Here is a 12,606-nt window from a genome sequence, read left to right as displayed (position 1 = left end):
ATTTGGTACACGTATTTTTATAGGACCGTGCATGCTGCTAAAGACAAAATCATGAAACGAACAATCATAATTATATTATCTTCTGACGCGTATTTTTGAAAATATGAATGCATATCAGCTACAACGCTGTCAATAACGGAAACGATCAACATGTGCACATAAGACAAGGAGTACATAAAGCACCGAAATATGAAAAGGTGCGCGACTGAAATGTTTATTCATGTGCGTTACATAATGATAGTGTATTTGCGAAAGAGAAAAAAAGAAAAGCTAGCTAAAATTCTACTTCAGCAGGAACAAAGACGGACGAGAGTAGACAAAACCGCAATATCAGGACTTACAGCAATGATCTTTTCGATTGTGAGTGACGCTTATTTTGCGTCCTCAAGTATAATCCCTGCTTCGTATTCTAGCCATATTTCACAACTTTCCAAGAACGCCCTCGTTGGTTCAGCACCGAGAGCTATTTTACAGCCAACTCGCCGTTCCGTTCGCCAAACCTTGGCTCGCCGGCGCGCATCTCGCGCCTGAAATGAATTGGTGCTCCGCTTGCCCACCCACCGTCGTCGATTCGTGGGGGCCCCCCAAGTTTGCCGAAGCCGCGTACAGGCGGCGTACCATCCCGCGCTCGCTTTTCTCCTTTCCCTCGAAACGCTTACGCTCTCCCCTATTCAAACAGGAAAAAGGCGAGAAGAGGCAGTGCGCTCGGGCCCCTCTCTCTCCGTGCCACCTCCTCTCCCACGTTTATGCCCGTCCTCCTCGCAGCGGCCGGAGGGGATCGCCTGGCGCACGCTCGAGGTGGGCTTTCGGGCAGAACGCGCGTGGCCGAGACGGGAGTCGGGACCCCGAGCTCGCACTGTTCGCCTTGTGCCCTGCGGAGAAGGCTTCACCGCGCGACGGCCGTGTTTGGCGGCGGCGGCAGCATGTGAGCGTGCTCGCATCGTTGGGACGGACGCCTGACTTTGAGCGTCGTTGCGTGCGCTTTCCGTCGCTCGCCTGTTGTACTCCGCCGGCGTCGTGTGGATACCGGGCGGCGTGCCACTTTAGCCTGCTTCGACGTCGCGTGTTGTCCATCCGAATTGTGTGGTCGCTGGTGCGGCTACCGCCTCTCCACTGGCTCCGGTGCTGATCCTGCCGGTAAGTCTATTTGCCGTTGACAACCGCTCATATCCGTGCATAGTCGTGCTATTCGAGCGAATGACCAGATCGCCGAGGAAATTAAGTCTGGGAGTATTTGTGTCGAACGGTTCATCACTCGGAAAATTTTGAAACGCTTATTAGGCAGCCGAGCGGTCAGGGAAGATACTCATTGTTCAAAGTCGTGATTCGGTTGCTGTACAGGAAATAATAAGCTACAGATCATTTCCTTGGTTAGTCGCCATGAGCGAAGATGAGTGATGCCGTTGCCAAAATTATTACTTTATTGTAAAGGTTAATTTTTCGGTATGATACGCATTTATTAATAAAAAAAAATATGGCCCGGAATACCGCAATGGTCAAAAACACTGCTATAGCTTATCTCCCAGAGATGTCGACGAGGGTTAAATGAAAAAAAAAATCTAGGTTGATTATTTCTTGTCATTATTCTCTTATTCTCAATAAAGCTGGCAGCATACAGGGACGCACCCAACAAGCATTCTTGTCGGGTGAGTTTCTTGATGCAAGCTTGGTCTGTCACGTTGTTCGTATTCGTCCCCGGCTTACGAAACTTCGTTCCCAAATGAAGAAAACTGCGCATAATAAAAGGCGGGGGGGGGGGGGGGTTCGAAGCATGTCACGCTATGTTGTGCTCTTTGTTCGCAAAACTCAACATAATAAAATCGGTCCTCCTCCTTTGAAACAAGGTTTTGCATCGATGAGTAAACCCTTCGGGCTGTATTCTATAGCTCCAGCGTAAGTCCTGCATGAAGCGTTGGCGATTCAGGGGCTGAATACACAACGATTTTTCTTCGTAAGATTTTTTTGTTTTTATCCCCCGACCAGCATCGCAAAGCGTGCATGTTTTAGCCGACTAACAGCGCTAAAATATGTCGAGCACCGCGATTGGCTGACATTATCTCTATACAAACAATTCTAGTGTAAAATGTTTTTATGAACATGGGCCCCGTCGTTCTTGGTGTTCGCCTTCTTCACCACACCTTTAAATAAGAGTCGCGTCCTCTCGAAGGGAACCCAGTCTCTCGTAATGTATTTGAGAACGACCCAAGGTGAGAACTGGTAGTTGGCAGTGGTGGCAAGGGGGCTGTCGGAACTCGCTTCCCTTTGATTACCGCCACCGACTCGCTGTACTTGCAGAGGACTGCTGCCGTCACTGCACAGAGCGGGCGTTGAGTAATGGCTGCAGGAAGCAGTAATAATGCAACACGAGACCACCCCGGGCGTTCCTCACCTGATTACTAAAGACGATGGCAATCGTTACCGTTGCGCTGCCAGCTACGCGCGATGGCGGTGATATTTGCACTACGCGAGGCGTTAATTGCGCCATTAGCGCAATTTTCCTGGCGGAATTCCTTTCACCCGCACATGTTGTGGCCGTTCTTGCGAGATGCCCCCAGAGCAGGGAAAAAAAAAAAAAAAACATGCACTCGTGTCCGCACTCTGCCTTACTTTTGACTCAACGACGTCCGTTCGCCGGCGATTTGAGGCCAGGTGGTGAACATAGTAGGGGTAAGGCCGAATTAGTGACCAATTACTACGCTAGAGCGACAGAATAACGGTAAGTTCTAACTAGTGGCCTGGGATAATCGACGTGATTTTAGTGGTTTCTAGCCGCGCAGAAACACGGCTAAGGCGGCAAATATGGCACAGTCAAAGATGATGTACTGTTGATGTATAGCTTCGGCGAAACTATAGATCTCGCGCCGAATTCTTTTTTTGCTCGTGATTCCTCTTTACCATCGCCTGGCCGCCTTCGCAGATAATCCATGTGAAGCACCAAGGGTTGGCTGTAGTTTGTTCTTGCGAATAATCCCACCATAAAATGTTTTATTTATGTATACGGGTCCTTATTTGTATTTTTGCTACTAAACCATAGATTGACGCGTTCTATTACGAAACTTTAGCTTCCGTAGCTCTGTGCCAAGCATCCTGAACCAACTACTTCAAACCACGTATTACGCAACGTACCGTGCACCTTTTGTTCTTGATTATGTGGAGCATCTGCTGTAATGCTTGCACACGATCCCGCAAATACGTCAGGGATATCAGTGATATCCACTGCAAAGCGGGGATCGTTGAGGAAGCGTGAAGTTTACGCAAAAAACAAGGGCCTAGTTGGGAGTGCAAAGCGCACTTGAACGCCGAGTGGCAACACAGAGCACGAGCCACACGGAAACACGTCGCCGGAGCTCTTCAAAAGCGCTCGCCGCACAGTTTACACGAGTCGCCGGGAGAAAGTACACTCGGCTCTTTGTCTTGTCGTCCAGTCGGGCAGCAACGGCGCTGCAATCTTATCGGCAAGCGACACGGCCCGCACTCGATTGAGCCCCGCGAGCTAGTCGCGCGGGGCCCTTCGACGGGCGGCAATATTTCTTTTCAGCGAGGAGAATTTTGTCGTTTGTCAGCAACCAGAGATGAGAGAAGCCGAGAGCGCCAGTGCCTGCGTCTAGAACTCCCTTAACTCCTCCTCCGGCATGGCGCTAAGGTCCCGGGGGTTGTTCGCGCTGCCGCCTGCTTCTCCCCCTTGTAGAGCAGTGCGCGGCCCGCAGCAAGGAAGTCGGGTGCTCTGTATAGCCCAACCCAGGAAGCGCCTCAGCAAACTCCTCCATCGAAGCAGCTTCGAGCCACGCACGTGCACATACGTGAACACATGTACAACGCCTCGCCCTGCCCTTTCCTTCCGACTCTCTCGGTCTTTCGCAACTGGAGAGGAATAGCCCTTTGCCCCGGAGAAGTACGGCCCACACTCATCTTACATAAGCGGCCCGCGTTTGAGCGTGTAGTTCGTGTATATACTATGTGAGCGGGGCATGCGTCTGTTTCCTATTCCGTCATTTTTCATTCCTGTCACCCGGGTTATACGCTTACGCGAGTGTATAAACCAACTTCTGAAGCTTTCTTCGAGCGTTCGTATTGCGTACGCCACGCTTTGTACGTGGTCGCGGCGTATAAACAGCTACATGAAATTGAGCTATATAGTTCATCACAGTTGTGAACGATGGACATGATGAGTGCTTACTTGAGCAAACCTGTTTGGATAACTGCTGTCTTGCGTGTTCGTGTCACTGTGTTCGATCAGAGTTCGCGCTAATCCTACGCCCGTCGCATGTCTGGGTATTAGAACGAGGATTATCCGGCGCACTTTGCGAGGCTATACCAAAGACTGAACTCGCGAGCAGCTTCCCACGGAAAAGACGAAGCAGGCCGGCTTAGTGACGCATTTGCCGCAAAGAGGACATGCACCAAGATGAAGACACATTGACGACGACACGGGAGGTGCGCAAATGTGTCTTCCTTTTTGCATCTCACGGCCAAAAAGTCTTTCAGCTAATACCAACAGAGGGAAATACCGTTAAAGCATCGGCTTGTTACTTGTTTACAGCAAGGCACGAACAGCGCTGAAAACGGGGACAGAGGTGATGACACACATAAAACGACACGGTACGCCGCTCTCTCTCTTTTGTCTTTAGTTGCGATGTGCATCTGGCTTTTCTGTGAATGCTTGGGCAAAGTACTGGTCGAGTGACGAAGGAAATTAGGCTTTTACTTTCAAGAAACGTGCCATTTGTATAGATTCAGCGTACAAGTAAAACATAATTGTGCGCGCGTATATGCGCAAACCCACTCATCGAGCCGTATAGATGGGCGAAAGTGAGTCGGTCTATAAAAGGGCCGGTCCGCGATGGCATCAGAGAACAATCATTCATATATGTAATGATTGCGGCATCCACTTTGCCTGTATCGACGCTTATGTCATAAATAATGCATACGTGTGTGCCACTTACTGGGCAAATCGCCGAACCTGCTTTCTCTGAAAGCTATCGGGCATGAGCGAGGGTATAGATCGAGTCCTAGACAGCGGAATTCCGCAGTTTCAGCTTCAATGTGTGCAAAGCAAGCTCATATTCAGAAAGAAATGAAAGAAAGGCAAGGCTGAGGATGTAGTACACAGAACACTTATCTTCAATTTTTACCATCTTAGAAAAACGCTTCTCTCTATCTCTCTGTTGTGAGAGCGAACTCTAACGTCGATTAGAAGTGCGAATTAGTGATTCGATCTGAGTGATTCAACTATTACAATTGTATCAAATGGTGTGTGAGAGAAAAGGAGTGTTGAGCACTTGCATTTGATTAAAAATAAAAAGCGATCTAAACTATAGGTGGTCAGTTGCATCAGATGCCACTGCACGCATATGCGGCTCTTTAAATACCAGTCAATGTCTCGTTGTACAGTTGTGTGATGACGTGCGTTCTGCGATTTGCTTCGTACCCGTTCCATTATTGCAGAGCGTGTGTTCGGTAATGTATGTGTCGTAAAAGCCTCGCGTGCGTCGTGCCCGTATGTTAACTCGCATCGGCGCAGACAGGTGAGCGTCGCCGACACGTGCGCGCCCAATTGTCCGAGCACCGGCGCGACGCCGCGTTGCGCGCCTCGTCGTGTGTAAACGGGGTGGCCCGCCCTGGCGGGGCTACCATCCCAGGGCGGTGCGAAGGGCGTCGTTTAGGGCCCGGTGCGTAGGTGCGCAAGCCTGGCGCTCGTGTATTTGCCGCCGCTGCTCTTGGGTGGGGTTGCGGAGCATGGGAAACCGCCGGTGCTCGCGTAGGGTAGGAATGACATCAGGCGCACTCGGGGGCAGCCTTGGTCCCCGTCGGAGGGCGAAGTGCGGAGAGACGAGCGTGGAAGAGGGGCCGCTCGGGCGGGCGGTGGTCGGCGGTGAAAACGCGCCCCCTGCGGCAGCAGACACGCGGGGACCAGCTGAAATGAACCTGGCCGGCTTAAAGAGCCGCGCGGCGCCGGGCGTGTCATCGGTGGCAGCCGCAGGGAGGAGAAGGCGGGGCGCTGTGCTGCCGCTGAGATATGGAATCGGTTTCCAGGTCGTCAGCTTCTGCACCTGGGGGTCTCGCTCGCAGCATGCGCGGCCGTCGCCTCTTCCCGCGCTCCCGTTGATCACGCGGGGCGCGTGGGCCGCGCTCGCCGTCAGCGACCGTTACGCTTCCCCTCCTGCTGACTTCAAGATTTTGTCCTTCTCAGTTTTCCTTTAACCTATCTCCCTTTTTTTTTTTGCGTTGGCATACGGGAACATCTTCGGTCTTTGCAGGGCGTTGAGGATGCTCCGTTCCATACCTTATGTGTACCCCACATAGTTACTTTTCCGTCTCGATGAACCCTCCCACTTCCCTCTCTCCGTTCTTTTCCTTAATAAAAATATTCGCTTTTCTAACAAAAGAATTGGCGCAGTTTGCACTAGTGGTGCAAGGCCGGAACCAACAGCGGAGCTAGTGCTCGGAATCCCGAGGAAGAAGCTGCATGCCCTCCCAAGCCCGTATCCTTGCCTCGCTTGAACGCCATGGGTTTGGCGGAAATATCTCACGCGAATAATGCTACATGATTTATTTGGCCGGAACGTAAGTCACGTGACCAGTGTTACGTGATTTTGTGTCACGTTCCCCTCCTCTTCCTTTTTGCTTCTCTCTCTCTCTTTATTTCTCGCTTCCTCTTTCTTCCTATCTCTTTCTCTATCTGTACTTCTTCGTTTCTCTCCATTTCTCTCTTTATTTCTCCTCACATTGCCCTTAAATTCCTTTTTTCTTTCTCTTTCTATTTCTCGCTTCCTCTTTCTTTCTCCCTCTCTTTCTATTTCGTTGGTTCTCTCTCTTTCTGCGTTGGTCTATGTTTTTCTATCTATTTTAACAGCGGCGCATGTGTTGGGGGAGCGAAGAAGAAGATAAAGAAGATGGCTAAAGCCTGTTTCACATGCAGCGATTTTGCTCCAAGAGCGGAGCGGCTGCCGTCGCGGAAGCCCAAAAACAGGTTTTTTAGAGCGACCAGTGGACGCGCGATCGAGATCGCCGGAGTTGGAAAAATTCGCTAGCGGCAGAGCGGCTGCCCAAGGTCACCCAATGGGAGAGCAGTGACGTGGGGAGCACGTGATTGCAGGGGCGGAGTCGAGGAGCGGGTGCGTGCGCCAGGAGGAACTCGGTTTCCTAGCAGACAACATTCGCTGTAACGAGCTGGCAGTGTAGAAACGCCTTTCTTTTCGTTTTGTTGTTCTCTACTGCGCTTCCATCAAAGCAGACAAATCGTTTGCACGTGTCATTTTGTTCTTTTGTATCTTTATAGAATCGTGGCACCAACACAGGTCCGTACAGGGGGACCCTACGGCACTGCGCACTTGTTGGTCGCATGTTTCAGTTTTTTTTTTTTTGCTACTCTGACCCAGCATGTTCGAATAGTTTACTGTTTTCTTTTTCTTTTTTTCAATGGTCACGTACCCCGAAGACGACATTGTGGGTTTGCAATGGTTGCCGGCGCAGACGGCGCACCAACGCCTTGCGGCATTCGAGAGCAAAAGCCACCGAAAGCACTCTGAAAGCTTAAAACCACAAAAACCAATTCTTTTTTTTGCTTTTCCATGGCCAAGTGTATGAGCGTGCAAGAAGACTTGCGTGGTAAAAAAAGAAAGCTGTAACGGAAATAAACGTGACTACTGAAGTTGTTTAATTGCACTCTGATACACTGCACATTTTCGTCATTCAATGTTTAGGCGCGTGAAAATCGAGCACCGAAGTAGAAGGCTGGTGAAACTCGCAACCCAAGTGCACCAAAAGAAGCGAACTCGGAGGGGCGCTTTCCACAACCATCACTGCGCATCGCAGAGGCGCGCGCCGCGCAAAAGCGGTGCATGTGAAACGAAGCCGCGTGCGAGCGTCCTGTCGCCGCTCAATCGCCGCGGGCCCCGCCGCTCAGTCGCTCGCATGTGAAACAGGCTTAAGAAAGCGCACGCCAGCATGATGATGATAGTTTTTGCGAACGCTATACGGGGGTTAGCCGAGCACAAACAGCAGTTAAAAGTCTTGCCAACGTGCCTGCGCTGCTCGAGTGGACGTACCCTGCAGACTGCAGTGCACCATGTACCCTTGAGCTCACTGTGTTCTGAGGAGTGCGGTAACAGGAATTTAATATAGCCAGTAATTATTGTACTCACGAGGTCTACGATGGTAACCAACTCATCCGTCAAGATTTGCCGCTGCGCCGATTTTCGAATTAGATGTACCTCGATGCGGCGGTAGTTGAGGCAGCCGCAGCTGGTGCACTTAATCACTGTCCTGCAGCGGTGCACCACGTTTAATGCACACATAGTCATTTGAATGACAAACCTATACGTTCGCAATAATCGTATCACGTCTTTTGAAGTACGTGCTCCGGGTTCTCGCTAACGTTCAAGGAGGAGAGAAACACTGGAAGGCGTTAAAAAAAAAAAAAAAAGGCAATAGAGCGAATAAGCAAGCAAGGAGCGGTGGCGCCGCGCGTGAGGGCCGCTAACGACGGCCGATCGACGGTAATCACCGCTCGCGCGCGCCACGACAACCGCGCCTCGTTTCTTGGCAGCGCAGCGGTGCCAGGCTTCGCTTGATGGCAGCCGCGACCACAGATTGAGCGGAACCACCGGCGGAGGAGGAAGAAAAAGATAAAATACTCTGCGTGGCGAGCGAAATGGCCTCCGAGACGCGAGCTCTACACAGACAGGACGCGTATTTCAGCAGGTCGTCGTCGTCTGACGCGAGACCGAAGATGGTGCGCCCGGCGGCCCCGTTGCACGCACGCTCGAGCGCCGAGAGAAACGTGGGGAACGCGAGTCATCGGCGCGCCTGTTTGTTTTACGCGCGCTGCGCCCGCCTGCTCACTGCTCGGAAAACATCTATTTTCTCGCGTTTCAACATCGCAGTTCATCGCGCGGACCTTGTGCTCGCTCTGCTCAACCCCCATGTCTTTCCTCTTCCATTCCTCTTCTCTCTCCCTCTCCCTCTTAGGTCGTTTCTGTTATCGCGTGGCTTCCTTGCATGTCTTTTGACTGTTTTGCTGCGCCCTCGGTGTCTGGCACTGGAAATTAATTCTTCTTCCGTTAGCGCTTCACAAATGGAGGATCCAGCCCTGCCAACTCGCTGCACGCAGCGATGACGCAGCGCGCTCCTTGCGAGACTATAAGGACGCGCTTGAAGGGTATTTGACCCGACGACAAGGGCTGCAAAATGCATAAGTTAAAAACGATAGTGTACACAGAGTGACGCGGAGAGGAAGCCTGGACTTGATCAGTAGTAGAACGAAAAGCAACTCGCCATTGTGATTCGCTGTTGTCTATAATGGCGGCGTGGGAAATTCGACGGGTGTCTTGTTTCAGTGATTGGTCTGAGAGACGTAGGATAATAAACGCGTGGATGACGAGGGCTAGCTGCGCATTCACGTTCACCTTCTCACAAAGAAGAGCTCATTTATAGCTGTCGTGCGTGAATGTTGGTACATGGCTACATGCGTGCTTATGCAGTTTTCTTTTTTCCTACATTTGTCGCTAGCATATGTGGGGAATATCAGATGCGAAAAATGTTGACCATATTAAATACAGTAATTGCACGTTCTGTAATCGTATTCTCTGACTGAGTTCGTTTCAAAATGAAACTTAATCGAACGCAATCGAACTGCGGACTTAATCTTGAGTAAGAGCATGGGTGACGGGTCTGTGCGTCTGGCACCTTTGAAGGTGTACCCGTGCGACCTCTTCCCCGCAAAGCGTAAGCGTGAGCAAAAAAAGCTCGATTAGAGACTGCCGAATTGACGCGCCAGGACAAAAGCGGCCTGTGGCGACGGAAGCCGGCAATATGCATCTCGACTGCCTGCGCTTTACCCCGCGAAAAGCGCAGAAACTCGGCGCGCCGGCTCTTCGTATGCACGTATATATTCGCGCTTGCGTTCCCCGCTTCGCTGGTACCCATCATGTGCGAGCTATATACAAGCGCCGCTCGCATCCGTCGTTTGCGAAATCCAAGCCTTTTTTCACGCGGACGCTGATTACCCAGGCGGAAAAGAAGTAATAATAGTGCACGATGCGAAACCTTATTGTTTCGGAGCTTAAGCCATCGCGACGGCGGGGATTTCGAGGGATTTGGCTCGTTGCATCTCGCAGTGATTGCCCGCTTTGCAAGTTTGCTGTTGTCCGTGTTCTTTATTCCTCGCAGCTTCCCGACGCTCCCCCTCTACCCCCCCAATCCTCCGCTATCTCTCTCTCTCTCTCTTTCTTTTTTTCCATAAACGCTTCGGCGGCAGACTTTGTTTCAAGCAGCTATACGCTGCAAAACATTCTCTGCCTTCTGACCCCTCCCTCCTCGCGCGCGCCGTTCTTTATTTATTTGCGTATGAATGTTATCTCTTTGTTTTCCTTTTTTTTCTTTCGTGCGCGTGTGGTGCAAACTGAAGCCGTGGCTCAGATCGGTAAAAGAGGAGGCTTACGCTTTATTTCTCGCAATTTAATCGTGTTGCACCTTCAGCGTTTGTTCAGAGCATGCCTCTAAACTTTACGAAGATACTTCCAAAATGTGGACGCTCGTCCTGACTTGTTATATCGTCGTTCGATTTTGCTGCGAAGATCATTTATTTGAAAATGCAGTAAGCGTTTTTCTTTATGTTTTTAAAACGATAAACCGGCAGCAACACCATCTCATTAATCTTCTGAAAACTTGAATCGAAGGAGTGGTCGCGTAAGAAAACTTTGCTTGGCGAAACAAAGGCTTTGCAACATGATTTGGCCCCCCGCGGGTCAGGCAACGCTAATAATGTTGCTAACTATTGCACGCGAGCGCTAATTTACGGCGAGCTTTGTTAGCTTGCCTTTTAACTGGTCTTCGTATAACACATTGCGCTGTCCTTTATGATCATCATCGAGTGGGCAAATTATGTCAAGCCTCGTCGGTGCACGGAAAATAAAAAAAAGAGAGCATTCTGTAGGATAATGTGCGAAAGCTGTTCCATCAAGACAGGTTCTTTTTCTTATTTCGGCGCCCTTGGAGACAACTGCATGCTAAACAGGCAACGCATTAATTACGAAAATTATTCACTCTCTCGTTACATTGACCTTACGGTAGCTATAATCTTCGTAACTATCTGAGATTTCGTCATTTCGTCAATCCCACTCCTCTGTGGCCATGTCCCGTCTGTGTGCTGTTTCTGAGCATCCGGCAGAGCCCAGACGACGGGGTGCGGCCTCAGTCGAAAGCTGAGGCCACGTGGCATTGCATCCGGCCCGAATGCAGTGCCCGAGCGCCCCATGCCAATCAGGGTACCGCTCAGACAGCGCCGACCACAGCACACAACGGGCGTTTCGAGCAAACAGCGCGTCATGCTTGTGCGGTGCACCTATAGCATCCGTATAGTCACCCGCGGTTTAACCCGCTCGCGCGGACGCCCGCCGAACCCGTTCGTGCATGAGCCTAACACGCCCATGTGCCGGGCGTGCACGCACCACCGGAGTCACGCTTCTCAGCCACTGCTCTTGGTCGCCCCTTCGGAAGCCTGCCTGCCCACCCGCTGACAGTTCTGCATCACACCGACGCTCGTTTTCCATCTCGCTCTGGGGGCGCGGGCCACCTCGTCCATCGCCTCCCTACACGCTCGGAGCGCTAGTCCCCGGGGGCGAGCGGCGGCCCACGCGCCGCGGGCTCTCTCGACGCGGACCGCTACGCGGTGCCATAAACGCCGCGAACGCGGAGCCCGACGAGACGCCAGTTTGCCCAGCAGTCGCCATGGGTACATCAGTGGGCCCGCTTGTGTGTACGGCCCTTGACAACAGCCCTGCGCATTTTCTCTCGTGTTGTAAAAGCGGAGAAGAAGCCTTTTAGCGCGCTGCATCATGGTGTCATCACCCCCTGCAACACCCCCTTCCACTCTCATATTCTTGTCGTTTTGCTTTAGTTTTGACGTTATTGCCTGGTGGGTTGGGGAATTGGGGATGCTCGCCGCTGGCTGTTTTCCTTTGGCGCCTTTGACCTTGCACTCCCCCGCTATGCCTGACACATCAACAGAAGTCCGCTGTTCTGTAAAGAAGACAAACAAGATAAAAACCGGGCCATTTAAAGGGCGCCGAATGGAAGAGGTGCAACGTGTTCTTTTGGACGGACGCTCAGAGAGGGCGCTGTATGGCGGGAAGGGGGAGAAGCGGCCACAGGACGAAGTCAACCAAATATGGGAAATATATTTAGAGCAAAAATCCATTGTGCAGAAATTAGTCGAGGCAAAAATTAAAGGTGAAAGTGAACGCTGGATGACAGAGATTCGCGAAAAGAAGAAGGCCGCGCCTAGGATATTTTGGAGCCACCTAAAAGCGCTGGGTAGGAAGTCTGTCACAATGCAACAACATATGGTAGATGAAGGAGGAAATAAATTGGAAGGATATGAAGCGCTAGGTTACATCCGAAAGATAACAGCCGATTCGTTTAAAAAGGTCCCCCAGGGGATTCCCCCGGTGAGTAAAAGTACGCAAAGGAGTGCAACCGACGAAGATGTAGTACTAGAGAATTTCAATTGGAAGAAGGCCGAAGGAAAAATTCCTAAGCGCACTACTCCGGGCTTAGATGGGGTTCCCGTCAGCCTCATTAACGAACTCGGACATAACACTAAAG

The 12,606-nt window shown here is 51.2% G+C and overlaps 1 protein-coding gene across 2 annotated transcripts in view; it reads left to right on the top strand.

The window, feature by feature from the left end:
• Window positions 1-821: 821 nt before the first annotated feature.
• LOC119399583 (discoidin domain-containing receptor 2) overlaps window positions 822-12,606 on the top strand; it is a 204,970-nt gene continuing 193,185 nt past the window's right edge. Inside the window, exon 1 of one of the 2 annotated variants that reach the window (XM_049416971.1) lies at window positions 822-1,137. The gene's annotated coding sequence lies outside the window, so the exon portion shown is untranslated. The remainder of the gene's footprint in view (window positions 1,138-12,606) is intronic. The other variant, XM_037666397.2, reaches the window with a different exon arrangement.

The sequence above is a fragment of the Rhipicephalus sanguineus genome, chromosome 1, assembly GCF_013339695.2.
Source record: "Rhipicephalus sanguineus isolate Rsan-2018 chromosome 1, BIME_Rsan_1.4, whole genome shotgun sequence".
Taxonomy (NCBI): domain Eukaryota; kingdom Metazoa; phylum Arthropoda; class Arachnida; order Ixodida; family Ixodidae; genus Rhipicephalus; species Rhipicephalus sanguineus.
The sequence above is the reverse complement of the archived record's forward strand: the minus strand, read 5'-3'. Positions and strand labels throughout refer to the sequence as shown.